The sequence below is a fragment of the Pongo pygmaeus genome, chromosome 4, assembly GCF_028885625.2.
Source record: "Pongo pygmaeus isolate AG05252 chromosome 4, NHGRI_mPonPyg2-v2.0_pri, whole genome shotgun sequence".
NCBI classification, from domain to species: domain Eukaryota; kingdom Metazoa; phylum Chordata; class Mammalia; order Primates; family Hominidae; genus Pongo; species Pongo pygmaeus.
This window is the reverse complement of record NC_072377.2, coordinates 139,005,274-139,025,561: the sequence shown is the minus strand read 5'-3', so window position 1 is coordinate 139,025,561 and position 20,288 is coordinate 139,005,274. Positions and strand designations below refer to the sequence as shown.

General features: G+C 46.2%; 1 non-coding gene across 1 annotated transcript; it reads left to right on the top strand.

Moving 5' to 3' along the window:
• Positions 1-2,809: 2,809 nt before the first annotated feature.
• LOC129037627 (U6 spliceosomal RNA) lies at positions 2,810-2,916 on the top strand. Its single transcript, XR_008502869.1, has one exon. It is a non-coding gene; the product is annotated as a U6 spliceosomal RNA (small nuclear RNA).
• The last annotated feature ends 17,372 nt before the right edge of the window (positions 2,917-20,288 follow it).

The following is a 20,288-nucleotide window of genomic DNA, read 5'->3' as shown; positions in this document are numbered from 1 at the left end:
ATTGGCCAACTGTGGCCTGAAGGCCAACTCTGGCCCACTACCCATTTTTGTATAGCCCATGAGCTAAGAATAGTTCTTACTTTTTTTTTTTTTTTTTTTTGAGATGAAGTCTCACTCTATTGCCCAGGTTGGAATGCAGTGGCAAAATCTTGGCTCACTGCAGCCTCCACCTCCCGGGTTCAAGCGATTCTCCTGCCTCAGCTTCCCGAGTAGCTGGGATTACAGACATGGACCAAGATGCCCAGCTAATTTTTGTATTTTTAGTAGAGACAGGATGTCACCATGTTGGCCAGGCTGGTCTTGAACTCCTGACCTCAAGTGATCCGCCTGCCTCAGCCTCCCAAAATGTTGAGATTACAGGCATGAGCCACCGTGCTCAGCCAGATGTGTAAAAATTATGTGAAATTCAAATTTCAGCGTCCATAAATAAAGGAATACAGCCATGCCTGTTCATTTACATGTTTCCTCTGGCAGCTTTCACATTACAAGGCAGAGCTGAGGAGCTGCAGCAGAGAATCTATGGGCCTATGGACTTCAAAGCCAAAAAGATCTACCATCTGACCCTTTACAGAAACAGTTTGCTGACCCCTATTCTAGAGGCACGCAAAGGGTGGGTGGGTGTGAGTAGGCAGTGATGCTTTTGTGAAGAAACTCAGGACTGGGGAAGGAGAGGGAGATTAGAGGAGTGGGCGTGATAGCACAGCACTAATCCAAGATTCAGCAGATTAGCTGTGAGGCAGGGACTAGGCACCTATGCCTTCTAAGACTCAGTTTGCCATCTGTACGTGGGGAGAAGGCAGGGCAATAAGAAGGTATGTGCTTCTCTCCGACTTCATGGACTGGTTTTTCAAGCTGCCACTGTCCTCTCCAAGAACTCAGCCACCACCAGGGACTTCTGTGTGGCCTAGGGCAGGTCCTGCCTTCTCTGGGCCTAACCTTGAGGCCTCTCCATCCCACAGAGTAGGTTCTTATCTGGCTTTAAGGCAGACCCAGGACCGGAGACTTCATTCCATCTAGACTTTCAACAAGGATGTGGAAGTACCTACTGTGTACAAGGCACTCTTAGGGCCCCCTGGCATTGAATGGTCCAGTGAATACCTCTTTGCCTTTCATCCAGACATTTGGGTGAGGAACTCTCCTCCCTGAGACATGGTGCAGGTGGGGCCATTAACTCCAGCCTTCCCACCCCTACTCAGGTGAACATCACAGGAAACTTCTCAAGTGCCAAGCCATGCCCTGAGGGTTGCTGAGCTTGGCCAGCAGGAAGCTGACAATCTGGGAGAGCTCAAACAATGTAGAAAGACTCTGGTGAAACTGGGATCCAATGCTCAGCCTAAAGTGGGCCCAATTCAGCTCCTCCACCCACCCCTGCCTACAGCCTACAATAAGATGCTCTCTCCTTTTTATTCTAGAGGGCTAAGGAAGGGGTTTATCTGAGCAGATCAAGGTTCTCAGAAGGCTTGTGGGGAGCCAACCTCAGCTCAACATAGACAGTGGTCTCTCTGGTCTGCTCAGGCAGGGCTAGGGCCATCCCTTTGCAGAGCTTCTGTGTGCCCAGTGACACTCTCAGCCCCTCCTGGGGACACTCATCCTACTAAGCCACTTCCCTCTTTTCCTCTGTCCCCACAGCTCTGGTTGCTGACATCAGGTTTTAGGACTTTGGAAAACCTAGTAACTAAGGATCAGCAGAAGATACCACAGAAAGAGATGCTCAGTTTCCAGGCTGTCCCTGGAATTCTCTCATGCAGTAGCGTCAGCGGGGTTAGCTATTTACTTATTTAATTATTTATTTATTAGACCGAGTCTCACTCTGTCGCCCAGGCTGGAGTGCAATGGTGCGATCTCGGCTCACTGCAGTCTCCGCTTCCCAGGTTCAAGCAATTCTCCTGCCTCAGGCTCCTGAGTAGCTGGGATTACAGGCCCCCGCCACCATGCCTGACTAATTTTTTTCTATTTTTAGTAGAGACGGAGTTACACCATGTTGGCCAGGCTGGTCTCGAACTCCTGACCTCAGGTGATCCGCCCACCTTGGCCTCTCAAAGTGCTGTGATTACAGACGTAAGCCACCAAGCCCGGCCGCTATTTATTTTTTTAAGTAAACTTTTGTGTTGAAGTATAATATATAGTCACATGCTGCATAATGATGTTGCAGTCAACAACAGACCAGATTATAATGGAATTGAAAAATTTATATTGTCTAGTGACATCATAGCTGTGATAATGTCATAGTGCAACACATTACTCACATAGTTGTAGTGATGCTGGTCTAAACAAACCTACTACACTGCAGTCATGTAAAAGTATAGCACATACAATCATGTACAGTACATAATACTTAATAATAAGCGACTACGTTACTGGTTTATGTATTTGCTATGCCATACTTTTTATCATTATTTTAGAGTATACTCCTACTTATTAAAAAAGTTAATTGGCCAGGCACGGAGGCTCACGCCTGTAATCCCAGCACTTCGGGAGGCCGAGGCGGGCGGATCACAAGGTCAGGAGCTCGAGACCAGCTGGACCAACATGGTGAAACCCTGTCTCTACTAAAAATACAAAAATTAGCTGGGCGTGGTGGCACGTGCCTACAATCCCAGCTACTCAGGAGGCTGAGGCAGGAGAATCGCTTGAACCCAGGAGGCGGAGGTTGCAGTGGGCCGAGATCACACCACTGCACTCCAGCCTGGGTGACAGGGTGAGACTCCGTCTCAAAAAAAAAAAAAGAAAAGGGAAAGGAAAATATTTTTGTACAGCTGTACAATGTGTGTTTTAAGATAAGTGTTTTTACAACAGCCAAAAAATTAAAATGCTTACTTCAGCAGCACATATACTAAAATTGGATCAATACAGAGAAAATTAGCATGGACGCTGTGCAAGGATGATATGGAAATTCATGAAGCATTCCATATTTTTCTAAATGCCCATCAATGATAGACTGGATAAAGAAAATGTGGTACATATACACCATGGAATACTATGCAGCCATAAAAAGGAACAAGATCATGTCCTTTGCAGAGGCATGGATGGAATTGGAAGCCATTATCCTCAGCAAACTAACACAGGAACAGAAAACCAAACACTGCATGTTCTCACTTACAAGTGGGAGCTGAATGCTGAGAACACATGGACATATGGAGCAGGGAATAACACACACTGTGGCCTGTCAGGGGGCAGTGGAGGGAGGGAGAGCATTAGGAAGAATAGCTAGTGGATGCTGGGCTTAATACCTAGGTGATGGGAAGATCTGTGCAGCAAACCACCATGGCACACATTTACCTATGTAGCAAACCTGCACGCCCTGCACCTATACCCCCAAACTTACAATTAAGTTGAAGAAGAAAAAAAAAAGTTGAAACAGAATTTAAAAGGTTACAGTAAGCTAAAATTAATTTATTATTGAAGAAAGAAAAATATGTTTTTTGAGACAGGGTCTTGCTCTGCTGCCTAGGCTGGCACAGTCGTTGCTCACTGCAACCTCAAACTCCTGGGCTCAAGCAATCTTCCCACCTCAGACTCCCACCTCAGCATCCCAAGTAGCTGAGCATACTGAGCTATTATTTTTTATTTTTTGTAGTGACAAGGTCTCACTATGTTTCCCAGGCTAGTCTTGAACTCCTGGCCTCAAGTGATCCTCCCATCTGGATCTCCCAAAGTGCTGGGATTTACAGATGTGAGTCACTGCACCCAGCCTGAAAGAAAAATGTATTTTATTTTTATTTTTTATTGAGTATGTGGATTTTGTTTGTTTGTTTTTGATACAGGGTCTCACTTTGTTGCCCAGGCTGGGGTGCAGTGGTGTGATCACAGCTCGCTGCAGCCTCAACCTCCCAGGCTCAATCCTCCCACCTCAGCCTCCTGAGTAGCTGGGACTACGGGCATGCACCACCAGGCCTGACTAATTTTGGTATTTTTTGTAGAGACAGGGTTTTGCTATGTTGCCCACACTGGTCTCAAACTCCCGGGGTCAAGCAGTCCTCCTGCCTCAGCCTCCTAAAGTGCTAGGATTACATCGTAAGCCACCACACTTAGCCTAAGAAAAAATTTTTAGATAAATTTAGTGTAGCCTAAGGGTACAGTGTTTATAAAGTCTATGGTAGTGTACAGCAATGTCCTAGGCCTTCACACTCACTCACTGTTCACTCACCCACTCACCCGGAGCAACCTGCAGTCCTGCAAGCTGCATTCATGGTGAGTGCCCTATATCTTTTACATTTTTTTTTTTTTTTTGGAGACAGAAGCTCACTCTGTCACCCAGGCTGGAGTGCAATGGCATGATCTTGGCTCACTGCAACCTCCGCCTCCTGGGTTCAAGCAATTCTCCTGCCTCAGCCTCCCAAGTAGCTGGGATTACAGGCACCCGCCATCATGCCCAGCTAATTTTTGTATTTTTGTAGAGACAGAGTTTCACTGTGTTGGCCAGGTTGGTCTTGAACTCCTGACCTTAGGTTATCCGCCTGACTTGGCCTCCCCCTCCCAAAGTGCTGGGATTACAGGCACCCGCCATCATGCCCAGCTAATTTTTGTATTTTTGTAGAGACAGAGTTTCACTGTGTTGGCCAGGTTGGTCTTGAACTCCTGACCTTAGGTTATCCGCCTGCCTTGGCCTCCCCCTCCCAAAGTGCTGGGATTACAGGTGTGAGCCACCAGGCCCGGCCTACACTGTATTTTTACAGTACCTTTTCTGTGTTTAGATACACAAATACTTACCATTGTGTTACAATTGCCTACAGTATTTGGTATAGTAACATGCTACACAAGTTTGTAGTCTAGGAGCAATAGGCCATACCTTACAGCCTAGGTGCATAGTAGGCTGTACCATTAAGGGTTGTGTGAGTTTACTCTATGATGTTGCCACAATGATAAAATCACCTAACAATACATTTCTCAGAATGTATCCCCATCATTGAGCAATGCAAGGACTGTACCTACAGAAAAGTGCACCAATCATTAGCTAATCACAGCTCCTGTGATCACACCTGAGTAACCATCACCTGTGTAACCAGAAACAGAACATCAGAGCCCCCTCTGCCCTCTCCAAGTCACTGCCGCCCCCGAGATAACCAGTATCGCGGCCTCTCACGGCATAGATTAATTTTGCCTATTTGTGAACTTTATGTCAATGGAATCAGATAGTATATACTATTTTTATGTCTGGCTTCTCTTGCTCAATGAGATTTATCTATGTTGTTGAGCATAAAATACTTTTCTCAGTCTCAGAGCTATATTTTGTGACTATATCACAATTTATTCATTCTACTGTTGATAGAAATTTGGGTTGTTTCCAGCTTCGACTATTACAAATTGTGCATGTCTTTTGGGACACATATGTATGCCTTTCTGCTGAGAATATGTATTTAAGAATGGAATTGTTAGGCCATACGGTATGCCTATGTTTAACTTTAGAGGCTACTGCTGAACAGTTTTCAGGTTATTTTACTGGGGGTTAATTTTTTTTAACAGCACAGGCTGAAACTTCAGGTGATGTTTTTAGAACTACTTATATTGGTGGTGAAAGGCAACATCTCAACCTATTTCTCAGGCTGCAAATACTTGCCATGTCGACTCTAAAAGAGGTCCAGAAATGCTGCCCATGGAGCCTCTTCTGAACCCTATTCTTTTTTTTTTTTTTTCTTGAGACAGAGTCTCACTCTGTTGCCCAGGCTGGAGTGCAATGGTACAATCTCAGCTCACTACGACCTCTGACTCCCAGGTTCAAAGTGATTCTCCCGCCCCAGCCTCCCGAGTAGCTGGGATTACAGGCGTGCACCACCACACCCGGCTAATTTTTGTATTTTTAGTAGAGATGGGGTTTCACCATGTTGGCCAGGCTGGTATGGAACTCCTGACCTCAGGCGATCGGATTACAGGCGTGAGCCACCACGCCTGTCCTTTCTGAGCCCTATTCTTAATCTGCTTATCAACTCTGCTGAGCTCTGGCTTATTGAGAGTGTGTGGTGCCTGCACAGCATATGCGATACCAGGTCCTTTGCCTGAGAGGCAACACTGTCCTCAGTGGGGCCTGCAATTTCACAACCCAAATCAGAACATGGAGTCTGACAGCTAAGCAGGATATTTGAAGCTGGGACTCTCCTAGGAAGCCAATTTTTTTCATTTTTTGTTTTTGTTTTTGTTTTTGTTTTGTTTTTGTTTTTGTTTGTTGAGACAGGGTCTCACTCTATAGCCCAGGCTGGAGTGCAGTGGTGAAATCTCGGCTCACTGCAGCCTCTGCTTCCTGGGCTCAACTGATCTTCTTGCCTCAGCCTCCCAAATAGTTAGGACTGGTCAAGCTGCTCTTGAACTCTGGGACTCAAGCCCACCTCAGCCTCCTAAGGTACTGGAATTACAGGCATGAGCCACCTCACCTGGCCAGAAAGCCTATTTTTCTTTTTTTTTTTTGAGATGAAGTCTCGCTTTGTCACCCAGGCTGGAGTGCAACGGCATGATCTTGGCTCACTGCAACCTCCACCTCCTGGGTTCAAGCAATTCTGCTGTCTCAGCCTCCCGAGTAGCTGGGATTACAGGGGTGTGCCACCACACCTGGCTAATTTTTTTGTAGAGACGGGGTTTCACCATATTTCCCAGGCTGGTCTTGAACTCCTGGATTCAAGCGATCTGCCCACCTAGGCCTCCCAAAGTGCTGGGATTCCAGGCATAAGCCACCTCGCCTGGTCGGGAAGCCTATTTTTCTAATAATGGATGAGAACAGTGAGGCTCCAATATGATGCTAACATTATCACATGGTGCTGTAAATATAACCAGTGCTTGGGTAAGCATAGGCACAGAGAAAACAACAACAACATAACCCAGCCCCCCTGCGCCTGAACAGACCTCTCTACTTGTGCCAAATTCCTTCCACCTGTGTAACTGACTTAGCTCAGAACTGCTGGGGGATTGGCAGGCTGTTTCCAGAGAGTGGCAGGGAAAATCCCCATCTGGTCCCTTTCTGAGATGCTTCTAATTCATGGGACCTCATGTCAGTCTCCCTGGCCTAGGTCTTCAACCCCTAGAAGGGATGGAGCTGACTGCATCTCTAGTAGAAACTCGCCTCTGTATTTTCCTTGGGAAAGAAAGTGGCTCCCTTAAGGTTTGGGTAATTATTTCCATCAGTTTGAAGGGCTGGACATTAAGGGCAAGACTCACGTGGCCGGGCGTGGTGGCTCACGCCTGTAATCCCAGGACTTTGGGAGGCGGAGGTGGGTGGATCATGAGGTCAGGAGATCAAGACCATCCTGGCTAACATGGTGAAAACCCATCTCTACTAAAAATACAAAAAATTAGCCAGGCGTGGTGGCAGGTGCCTGTTGTCCCAGCTACTCGGGAGGCTGAGGCAGGAGAATGGTGTGAACCCGGAAGGCGGAGCTTGCAGTGAGCCGAGATCGTACCACTGCACTCCAGCCTGGGCGACAGAGCGAGACTCCGTCTCAAGAAAAAAAAAAAAAAATCATGGTTAGTTTGCTATTCACCGGTGCGAGCAATGAAGTTCAGCCAGTACCCATGGCCCCCGTGGGTTCTGGATCATTGTTGTGAGGGACTGGTCTCCCTGGAGACTGTCTTTGAGGAGTCCTGGGCCAAGAATGGGTGGGGGCTCTCAGCTTGAGTATTACCATGATGCCAGGAAATAGTTATTTATTTCTTTTTTTCTGGGCCTACGCTTACCCAGGAAATATTTCATAATAGACCCAGGTTAGTTTCTTCAGTTCCACGTAGCCAAACAAATTTACTTGGCTAGATATCCCTATCAACCATTGCCTCAGCCATATGATCAGGTTGTTCCCAGGCTGAACCTCCCCAGACTGGCTTCCATTCTCAGGACTGGCTTATTCTTGAGCTTTGGTGAGGTTGGGGAATGAATGGTACCAGAGTTCCTTCATCCAGACACCTGGTCTCTAGATCGCTACTGAATAGCCCTGGCCATTGGTCAGTTGACCCTCCGTCTTCTCATTTGTATAGTGGGAGGATAGTGGGGGACTTGCCTTACCCTGGGGCTCTGAAGAACTACTGGACCAGAGAGAAGACCCTCTGGTGATTTCATTATGGACACTCCCAAGGACTTGGCTGTAGGCTGGTGCTTTGACAGGGTGTGTGGGTGAGAGCCAATTACAACATTTTTAGCTGCAAGTGATATGAAACTCATCCAAATTGGTTTAAGCAAGAGACCTATTTATTTGTTGGTTGGTTTTGTTTACATAATGGAAATATTCTGGGGCTTCAGGCACAGTTTGATCCAGGGGCTCAAAAATGTCACTGGACCAGGTCATTTTTCACTTCTGCTTTCTTTAGAGTTGGCCTCGTTCTCAGAATCTGGTGGCAAGACAGCTGCCGGCAGCTGCTGACGCTCTCACATCTTCAAGTCCAAGAGAAAGAAGAGCATCTTTTTCTGTCCACTTGAATATCTGATATTCGCTCTGATTGGACCTCATGGCTTGGCTTGGGTCCCATGCCCATCCCTAAACCAACCACTGTGCAACTCTGCATGGTGCATAATGCACTATACAGCTCTGATTGGCCAGGCTTGATTCACCTGCGACTCTTACGCCAGGGAATTAATTCCACCTGAAGCACATGAGCTGAAAATGACAAGAGTAGTTCCCCAGGTAAAATTGGGGTGCTATTACCAGAAGAGGGGGAGCAGGTACTAAGCAGAGAAATGACAACAGCTATCAACAGGGAACAGTCATGTATGGGCAGGATTCTTCTGGTCTGGGTCTATATAGGACATCGGTGTACTGATGCACAGGATACAGAGAGCATATGACATACCACCCAACTCCAAGAAAATGTTGGGCTGTCCCAGAAGCCTCCAGATACTGCCCACCCGTCTGAGACCTGGTGTTTCATAGTTAATCACCATGTAATCTGGACACTCAGAATCCACAAGAGTCATCACCCTCTGCCTGGAACAGGGGTCTTCTGACCCATGCCTTCTTACTCCCTGAATGTACTGTGTTTTCTTTGAGGGTAAGGACCACAACTTTGCCCTCTTCATATCTGCAGAAATACTTATGAATGAATAAGAATAATCTTTGGCAGGTGTGTAGAGCTTGATATTCTCTCTCTTTCTCTTTCTTCTTTCTTGTCTTTTTTGAGACAAAGTCTTGCTCTGTTGCCCAGGCTGGAGTGCAGTGGCATGATCATAGCTTAATGTAACCTCCAATTCCTGGCCTCAAGTGATCCTCCTGCCTCAGCCTCCCAAAGTGCTGGGATTCCAGGTGTGAGCCATGGCGTCCAGCCCCCAAGCTTAATATATTCTAAAACCTCTTTAACATCTATATCTTATTTGATTCTTTGTTCTTTCTTTTGGCTACCCAGGATCTGAGCCCTCTTCCTGTGTTGGGAAATTACCTTCACTCTGAGACAGAGCCCATTTCCCTCTGTAGAGGCTGCAAGTACCGTGTGCACTCTTTTGCCAGCCTCCCAGTGGCTGGGTAAGGGCACAGGACCTAGGCTCTCACAATCAACCACACAAGCTCCAGACTAACCCAGGAGCTAATGACCCCAGGAAGCAGAGAACACAGAGAACTCTCCTTAATGGTTACTGTGGGTGTAGCAGGCTGGCGTCCTCAGGGTGGTAGAGGTGGTGGCACCTGAGGGCACGGATACGGTCCCTGCAGCCTAGCCTGCAGAGTCTAGAGCATGGTGTCGGTGATGACCGTGATGGCAGCAAGGCCCTGACTAAACCAGTTCTTCAGTGTGATCTGGGGCCTTGCTCATTGCTGTGGGTCTGCTTTTTCTGATGTGTCCAGAGATTCTCTGAGCTGCTCAATATCTTTATTATTTTGCTCCTTAAGTCAACTAGTCAATCTGCTTAAGTTAAGAGCCATTTTCTGTTACTTGCAGTTAGAAATCCTTGAGGTAGGACAACTTTTTTCAGATGAATAAGCTGAGGCTTAGAGACTGGCCCGAGCTCACGCAATGTAATGATTTCTGAGTTAAGACCAGAACCCTGGACTAGGTGGGACAGACCTACAACAGGCAAGTGGGAACCCAGGCAAGGAAGAACTTTCTCACAAGGGGAGCTGCCTCACCAGGTAGGAAGCCCCCTGTTACTGCAGGTGTGCCAGCAGGATCTGGGGAGATTTAAGGGAGAGGCCGCACAGGATAACTCCAGTTCTCTTCTTCCTCATGGATTACACATGTCACCATTTGCCCAACCCAGATGACTCTTGGTGAACACAGGACTGTAAAGATGACAACACAACCCCTGGTGCTGCAACTTCAAGTTCCCACAATCTCTTTGCCAGCGCTGCTATCCTGGCCCATGACATAACTGCTGCGAGTCCTGTGTCCCAGAGCAAAGTCATAGTGTTTATGGGCCTCCGTCACTTTAATGAAAAAGCCCCTACACCAAACAAATACAAGCACAGACATTTGCAACTAATTATGGTATTGCTGATCAGTCAAATTTCATTGCAAATTGCATGTTGAAATTGATAGTGGGCGAGTCATGAATAAACTGGTTGTCTGGAAAATGACACGGGCACACAGAAGTAGATTAATAATTCAATTTAGACTCAGCCAGACACTGAAGAAGAGGAAAAAGCAGATTAACATTGCCCCAAGGTTGCTTGTTTACCCGGGTACCTCCTGCCAATATGCCTGGCTTCTAAGGGAAGCCCATCTTGCTTTAGGATCCTCCCACTCTGGGAGACCGCAGGACACTGAGTATTCCAGGCTTTAATTCTTGGTTTGTAAAATTGCAGTTCTGAGTGGTGTGGGGAGGGGAAGACTGCCCTACATTCCCATCCACTGCTGAGAAGCCCACTCAGAAGACTTTTTGGAGCACAGACGCCTCTGGCTGCGGCATATAGCACTCCCGGCCTCCCATTTGTAGTTCCTGGGCCTGGGGGAATGTAGCCCACTTTAAAAGCCCAGGTGGGTCGCTTAGGTCAGCTATGGCTTCAGAAGAGTGAGCCCGGAAAAGGTGGGTGAGGAGCCAGAGTGGCCTTACAAAGCTCTCTTACTGTTCTCCCCGGTGCGGTCTTGGAAGGCTATGAAGTCCGGAAGAGAGAGAATCCCAGCTTGGTGTGGAGGCTCCAAGATTGATAGGCAATGTTCTCACAATTGGGGCCCTCAGCGATGTCCTCCTGGAATGCGTTACTGTGCCACTTCATCTGTGGAGGAAGGCAGAAAGAAGACACAGGGCAGGCAGACTACACAGGTGCCAAGGGGCAGGCACTCGTCCACTTGTGAGGTGCGGAGATGCAGCCCCAGTGACTACAACAGGCTGGCTCAGCCAGCTCAGAGTGGAGAATGAACCACCTGGCCCACAGTGTCCACCGACCCACTGCCCTCACGCTATAGGCCTGTACAGAGGAAAGGTCTTAATTTGTACCCTGTAGACTGGGGGTCAGAATTCAAACATCTGCCTGAAAGTGGGCCAGTTATGGACAGCAGGGAGTTGGCCAGCTGAAACTGATTGGTAAGGGGCGGCCATGACTCAGCTTCAAGAGACTGGCTAGAAACAACAGGAGTTGGAATTTAGAAAAAGGTTTAGGCCAGGGATATCCAGGTGGAAGTGGTCAGCAACTTAATGGCCTTTAAAGCCAGGACCCTGCAGGAGATGATGAAGGGAGTGAGTGTAGATGAGAGACAAGAGGAGGCCCAAGGATTGAGTGTAACGAGAGACAAGAATTGAGCCTTGGGGGTGAGGGGGTGTCAGCGAGGAGACAGAGAAGAGGCAACTAGAGACATAGGAGGGAAACTGGAGACAGAGATGTGAGCCTGACACCAGGGAGGAGAAGCCTGTTCCACGCTACGGAGGTGCAAGGAAGGTGAGGTCCGATAATTGCCGGCTGCATCTAACGTGGAGAGTCCTTGAAAAGGCAGTTCTGCTGTAGTGGTGGCGCCCTGATGGGAGTCGGGGGAGAACAAGGAAGGGAGGAGAGGAGTTGAAGGCAGCAAAGAGTGAATTCTTTCTAGGAGTTATGCCGTAAAGAGGAGAGAAGAAATAGGGTCAAGAGGAGGGCTTTCTTTGAGAAGAATTGCAGCTTTTTTGTGTGCTGACGAAAATGATCCTGGAGAGAGGGAAATTTGACGCTGTGGGTGAGAAGGGGGCTAGGTGTTGGCATGAAGTCTTTGAGTAGGTGGGAGGTGATGGCATCTGGTACACGAAAAGGGGCTGCCCTGAAATAGGAGCACGGACGGCTCGCCCATGTCAGTGGGATGGCAGGCAGAGTGGAGGGCACAGATGCGGGTGGGTGGGGGAGTAGTGGTGGGGCCTGTGGAACTTCTCTTCTGAGAGCTTCTATTTTCTTAGCAAAATCGGAAGAGGTTGTCAGCTGAGAATGAGGTGGAAGAGGAGGTGTGAAGCAGTTGTCTAGGAGAGGGGGTGTGAATAGGCTTGGAGATATAGTAGGATTGCTGGGCAGCTGTTAGGGCTCACTCAGGGAGGGTTGTGGTCATTAATTTAAAGTGAGACTGGTCAGCCCAGTTATGAGATTTTCTTCAGTTCTGGTCAGCCTGGAGGTGCACAGGTGGAGGGGGCAGAGGATTGAATTTAACTGAGGTTGTGATTTTGCCAGGTGACTGTTGTGGCCAGGGGGAGAGTAGAGTATTGGATCATGAACTCCAAGCTGGGTAAGGAGGGAAGGGGGGCACTATGGGGATGAGGAATGGTGAGTATTTGCTTGGAGCGGTAGGTTCCAGGAGGAATTGCTGGACTTGGGGTCCTGCGGGAGTGAGCTGGAGAGCAAGGCAGTGTTTATTGGAGTGTGAGATGCATGAAATTGAGATGACGAAGGGATTGCATTGACAGATAATGACGGGTTCAAAATCTGGCTATGGGAGCAAGAGGCTGAGGTACTAGGGAAGCCAAGATCGTGGAGAGGAGGTCAAGGGCCTGAGAGGCGGGTTCATCTACATGAATGCTCACATCAAAAACTGCAGCAGGAGTCGGGTGGGAGACAAGGACTGGGAGCCAGGAGCAAACATCCTCAAGGAATGAGGGAAGTGACCCAGGGCTTTGTAAATTACTACAAAAAGGAGGAATAACAGTGATCTTGTCTGACAGCATGACATTAAAATATGGGTGTTTCTAAAGAGGGTGGCAAACTGTCTAGAAGTGGCACTGAGGAGCAAAATGGGCACTCCTTACCCCTAGACCCAGGGCCACAAGGGCCACAGAGGGAAAACAGTCACCTCTTAAGAGGCTGCAGAGGGGGCAGAATCCACACAGGAGAGGCAGTTTCCATTAAAGCAAGAAAGTGAAGGGGACATTCAGAAATGGGGCTGAGAATATGGGGCCATACTGGTGAGTTTCAGAGAGTCCCGTGAAAGGATTTCTAGAGATGGGGTAGGGAGATGAAGTCAGAAAAGCAAAATATGGCATCCCGTAGGGCTTCGAGTCCTGGGGTGCAGGCTACCTGAGTGTTCTGGGCCTCCTGTGGGAACTGATGTGAGCAGAGATAAAGGGTCTGAGGGACCCAAGGCTGGGCTTGTTGGTAGGTGGAGGGGTTTTTCACTCCTGCTGATGATGGTGCTGTGAAGGTCTGAGGAGGGGCAGTCTTTTTAGAGCAGGTGGGGCTCTGGCTCCCTCCTTATTCCCAGGTAGGAATGTTAATCAAAACTCTCAGGCCAGGCTCAGCGGCTCATGCCTGTAATTCCAGCACTCTGGGAGGCCGAGGCAGGCAGATCACCTGAGGTCAGGAGTTCAAGACCAGCCTGGCCAACATGGTGAAACCCCATCTCTTCTAAAAATACAAAATTTAGCCAGGCATGGTAGCACATGCCTGTAATCCCAGTTACTTGGGAGGCTGAGACACGAGAATCACTAGAACCCGGGAGGTGAAGGCTGCAGTGAGCCAAGATTATGCCGCTACACTCCAGCCTGGGCAACAAAGCAAGACTTTGACCCTCGCTCCCACCAAAAAAAAAAAAAAAAAAAAGCTCTCTTCACAGAACTAATACTAAGCCACTGACACATCAATGAAAAATAATTGCCCAGAAATAGACTCATATATGGCATAATAAAGCTGTGGTAAACTTGGGCCTCAAAACAGTAGGGATAAGAAACATGATTTTTTTTTTTTTTTAAATTTTTGCAGGGACAATTGGTTAACTAATGGGGACAAAATAAGTCCAGATCTTTACTTCAGATCTCATACTAAATGAATTCATGTGAATTAAAAGCTGTAAAAATGTAGTGTTGGTGTCAAGATAGAACACTCATATATATGGTCAATAGATTTTCAACAAATGCTACCAATGCAATTCAATGAGGAGCGAACAATCTTTCCCCAACAAATAGTGCTGGAACAATTGTATAGCCATATGCAACATGATGAACCTTGACTCTTAGGCTAGTACAAAACGCTAACTTGATATGGATCATAGGCCTATATGTATGAGCTAAAACTATCAAACTTCTAGAAGAAAACATAGCAGAAAATCTTAGTGATCTTGGGTTTGGCAGAGACTTCTTAAATAGTCTACAAAGAGCACAAACTATAAAAATCGATAAATTGGGCGTCATCAAGATTAAGAGCTATTATGAAAGGCAAGCCACAGACTGGAAAAAAAAATTGTAAAACATATATCTTAAAACTCAATAAAAAGATAACCCAACTGAAAAATGGGCAAAAGAATTGAATATGCACCTCATCAATGAAATATATTTAGATGGCAAATAAATACATGAAAAGATGCTCAACACAGTTTGTCATTAGGCAACTACAAATTAAAACTACATGCCCCCTAGAAGGGCTAGAATTTAAAATAACTGACCAGGCTAGGCGTGGTGGCTCACACCTGTAATCCCAGCACTTTGGTAGGCCGAGGCAGCTGGATCACCTGAGGTCGGGAGTTTGAGAACAGCCTGGCCAATATGGTGAAACCCTGTCTCTACTAAAAATACAAAAATTAGCGGGGCATGGTGGCACGCGCCTGTAATCCCAGCTACTTGGGAGACTGAGGCAGGAAAATCGCTTGAACCCAGGAGGTGGAGATTGCAGTGAGCTGAGATCTTGCCACTGCACTCCAGGCTGGGTGACAGGGCGAGACTCCATCTCAAAACAGAAAAACAAACAAGAAAACAAAATAACTGACCAAATCAAGTATTGGCAAAGATGGAGTCCAGGAAGGGTACAATAGGAACTCTCTCATATACTGCTGATGAGAATGCAAAATGGAACAACCACTTCGGAAAACACTTAGATCATTTCTTAAAAAGATATATACCTATCATATGACCCAGCCATTCCATTCCTAGGTATTTACCAAAGAGAAATGACAGCATATGTCCACACAAAGATTTGTACACACTGTTCATAGTAGCTTTATTTATAACAGCCCCAAACTGGGAATAATCCAAATGTCTATCAACAAAATAGTGGAAAAACAAATTGCCATATATCCAGATAATGGAATACTGCTCAACAATAAAAAGGAATGAACTGCTGTTACATACAACAACATAGATGAGCCTCAAAATAATTAGTATATACTATATAGTTCCATTAATATATGATTCTAGAAAAAAGACCAACCTATAGTGACTGATCAGGTGGCACAAGGAGACACTAGGGGATTATGAGTATATTATATGAACACAGCAGAGTTTAACCTTTCTTCACTTGATAGGCATTTATGTTGTTTCCAGTTTGGGCCCTGTGGTAGACAGAGAGATGTGTCACCCAGATCCCTCTTCAAGGAAGGATTTGCTGTCCAGTTGTAGGGGGTGTGATCAGCAGAAACCTTCAGATGACAGCTGCTTTGGGGTCCACCTGAGCTACAGAGAGCTGCCTTGCCCAACATCGTATCCTTTCCAGAGCACCTTGCATCTAGTATCCAACGAAAGCAAGTGAATGGAGGCCAGGCCATTTTCATCCAACACAGGACAACTCAGATGCACACTATTTGCACCAGAGTTCCCTGCCACCTTGGCTTGGGCTTCATTAGGCCTGCATCACAGTTTTAACTTCTGACCAATCCTGCTTTTTCTCCCTTCCCTTCATAGATGTTTGTATTAGTCTATTTGTGTTGCTGTAAAGGAATCCCTGAGACTGGGTAATTTATTAAGAAAAGAGGGCTGGGTGCGGTGGCTCAAGCCTGTAATCCCAGCACTTTGGGAGGCCTAGGTGGTTGGATCACCTGAGGTTAGGAGTTCGAGACCAGCCTTGCCAACACTGTGAAACTCTGTCTCTACTAAATATACAAAAATTAGCCCAATGTGGTGGTGGGTGCCCGTAATCCCAGCTACTCGGGAGGTTGAGGGAGGAGAATTGCCTGAACCCAGGAGAAGGAGGTTGCAGTGAGCCGAGATCACGCCATTGTACTTTAGCCTGGGCAACAAGAGCAAAACTCCATCTCAAAAAAAAAAAAAAAAAAAGAAAAGAAAAAAGAAAGAAAAGAGGTGGAAGGAGAAGAACAGAAAAAAAAAGAAAAAAAGTAGGCTTATTGGCTCACCATTCTGCAGGCTGTACGTGAAGCATGATGCTGCCAGCATCTACTTTCCAGAAGGACCTCAGGAAGCTTCCACTCATGGCAGAAGGCAAAGGGGGAGCATGTGTGTCACACGGCAAGAGATGGAGCAAGAGAGGAGGAAGTAACAGGCTCCTTTAAACAACCAGCTCTCCTGTGAACTCATTACCACTCATTACTGCAGCGAGGGCACCAAACCATTCATGAGGGATCAGCCCTGTGACCCGATGCCTCCCACTAGGCCCACCTCCAGCATCGGGGGGTCACATTTCAACATGATATTTGAAGGAGACAAATATCCAAACCATATCAATGTTCATCCTAATAAATATCTTGTACCCCAAACTCTATCCCAGCATGTTTCCTAAGAACCTGACCTATGACAAGACTACTACAAACAATGCTTCTATGAACATTCTTGTCCATGTTCCCTGATGCACGTAAGCTCACTTTTCTGTAGGATATTTATCTAAGAGCAGAATTGCTGGGGCATAGAGTATGTTATTTTCAGCTTAATTGGATAATGCTGAACTGTATTCTAAAGTAGTTATACAAGTTTGTGTAAATTTACATGAATGAGTGTTTTTGCTAAAACTTGGAATTGTCAAAATTTTAAATTTTGGTCAGTTTGGTAAGTGTGTAGTAGTACTTTATTATGCTTTTATTTTACCTTTCCCACATTACTAAAGAAGTTGATCACATTTTTATGTTACTGACTTTTGGATTTCTTTTTTGCAAAGTTCCTATCTTTTGCCCATTTTTCTGCTGGATTGCCTGTCTTTTATCATTAATTGATATGAATTCTGTATATATTCTAGCAACAAGAGTTTTGTCAGTTTTATCTGTTGCAATTATCTTCTATTACTCTGTGGCTGGCCTTTCACTCAATGTTGTCTTTTGATGAACAGGTATTCCTAATTTTGTCCATCTTTCCTTTGCGATATTACTTTTTGTACCTTACTTAAGAAAACTTTTAAAATCCAAGACTATGAAGATATTCTTCTACATTATTACTTTAAAGCTTTGTAATTTTATCTTTTATATTTAGGGCCATATGACACTGGAGTTGATTTTGAGGTATGGTGTGAGGTAGGGGTCCAATTTTATTATTTTCACATACAGGTACTCAGATATCCCAGCAAAGTTTATTGAGAGTCTTTTTGCCACTGCTATATAGTGCCATCTCTGTCATACATCAAGCGTCTAAATATGTGTGGGTCTATTTCTGTGATCTCATCTCTTTTCCATTGGGCTTATTGCGCATCCCCAAATCAATGCCATCCCCTTTTAATTACAACAGCTTTATAGTAATTTAGTAGAGTAATTTCTTTAACTTCATTCTTCCTCTGTAGTGACCTAGTTCTTCTCGGTCTTTCACATGTCCATGTAAATGTAAAAATTATCTTACCAAGTTCTAGAAAAAAATCCATCTCGGTTTGTCACTCAGGCTGGAGTGAAATGGCATGATCATAACTCATTACAGCCTTGAACTCTTGGGTTCAGGTGATCCTCCTACTTTATCCTCCTGAGTAGCTGGAACTTCAGGTGTGTGCCACCATGCCCAGCTAATTTTTATATGTTTTTTGTAGAGATGTGAGATGTGGTTTTGTCATGTTGCCCAGCTGGTCTCGAACTCCTGGGCTCAAGCGATCCTCCAGCCTCAGCCTCCCAAAGTGCTGGGATTACAGACTCATGTGAGCCACTGCGCCTAGCTACATTGGTTTTTTATTAGAAATTACATTAAGTCTGCGTATCACTGTGAGAAGAACTGACAATGTTTGTAATATTGAGTTTTCAAATCCATGAACATCATATATTACTCTATTTACTGAGATCTTCTTTGGTTTGTCAATAATACTATATATTTTTCTGCATTAGAGACTTATTCAACTTTTACTAAATTCCAAATAATTTGGTATTTTAAAATTATATTATGAAGGCTGTCCTTTTAAAATAGAATTTTCCCTTTTTTGCTGTTAAACACATTGATTTTTATATATTGAGTTTTTCTGAAGTCCAGGAAACTTGAATTATAGATTAATTCTAATTATAGATTTTAAAATTCCTTCTGTATATGATCATAATTTTTGCTGTTTTTTACAATCCTTACTCCTTTTATTTCTTTTTTTTTTTTGGAGACAGAGTCTCATTCTGTCACCCAGGTTGGAGTGCAGTGGTGCAATCCCGGCTCACTGCAACCTCTCCCTCCCAGGTTCAAGTGATTCTCCTGCTTCAGCCTCCCAAGTAGGTGGGATTACAGGCACCTGCCACCATACGCGGCTAATTTTTGTATTTTTAGTAGAGGTGGGGTTTCACCATGTTGGCCAGACTGGTCTCAAACTCCTGATCTCAAGTGATCCGCCTGCCTTGACCTCCCAAAGTGCTGGGATTACAGGCAGGAGCCAACGCGCCCGGCCCCTCTTTTTTTTTTTTTTTTTTTACTGTGATGGCCAGAACCGCTAGTATAATGTTAAATAAAAGTGGTAGTAATGATGCCAGGCGCGGTGGCTCACTCCTGTAATCCCAGCACTTTGGGAGGCCAAGGCGGGTGGATCATGAGGTCAGGAGATCAACATCATCCTGGCTAACACGGTGAAACCCCGTCTCCACTAAAAATACAAAAAATTAGCCGGGCGTGGTGGCATGCGTCTGTGGTCCCAGCTACTTGGGAGGCTGAGGCAGCAGAAAGGCGTGAACCCAGGAGGCGGAGCTTGCAGTGAGCGGAGATCACGCCATTGCACTCCAACCTAGGAGCTCGCAGTGAGTGGAGATCACGCCATTGCACTCCAACCCAGGAGGCGGAACTTGCCGTGAGCGGAGATCACGCCATTGCACTCCAGCCTAGGAGCTCGCAGTGAGTGGAGGTCACGCCATTGCACTCCAACCCAGGAGGCGGGGCTTGTCGTGAGCAGAGATCAAACCATTGCACTCCAGCCCGGGCGACAGGGCGAGACGGGAGTCTCAAAAAAAAAAAAAAAAAACAAAAAAAAAAACAAAAAAAAAACCAGTGGTAGTAATGAATATCTCTGTTTTGTTCCAGTTTTCAAAGGGAAAACTTTCATTGTTTCACCACGAGGTATAATCCTTGTTTTAGTTATTTTTTTAAAGACAGTCTTTATATGATCGAGAAAGCTTGTTTACATTTCCAGTTTGATAAAAGTGACCTTTAAAAAATTATGCAGGCCGAGCGCGGTGGCTCACGTCTGTAATCCCAGCACTTTGCGAGGCCGAGGCGGGCGGATCACAAGGTCAGGAGATCGAGACCATCCTGCCTAACACGGTGAAACCCCATCTCTACTAAAAATACAAAAAATTAGTCGGGCGTGGTGGCATCCGTCTGTGGTCCCAGCTACTTGGGAGGCTGAGGCAGCAGAAAGGCGTGAACCCAGGAGGCGGAGCTTGCAGTGAGCAGAGATCACGCCATTGCACTCCAACCCAGGAGGCAGAGCTTGCAGTGAGCGGAGATCACGCCATTGCACTCCAGCCTGGGAGCTCGCAGTGAGTGGAGATCACGCCATTGCACTCCAACCCAGGAGGCGGAACTTGCAGTGAGCGGAGATCACGCCATTGCACTCCAACCCAGGAGGCGGAACTTGCCGTGAGCGGAGATCATGTCATTGCACTCCAGCCTGGGAGCTCGCAGTGAGTGGAGATCACGCCATTGCACTCCAACCCAGGAGGCGGGGCTTGCCGTGAGCGGAGATCAAGCCATTGCACTCCAGCCCGGGCGACAGGGCGAGACGGGAGTCTCAAAAACAAAAAAAACAAAAAAAACAGTGGTAGTAATGAATATCTCTGTTTTGTTCCAGTTTTCAAAGGGAAAACTTTCGTTGTTTCACCACGTGGTATAATCCTTGTTTTAGTTATTT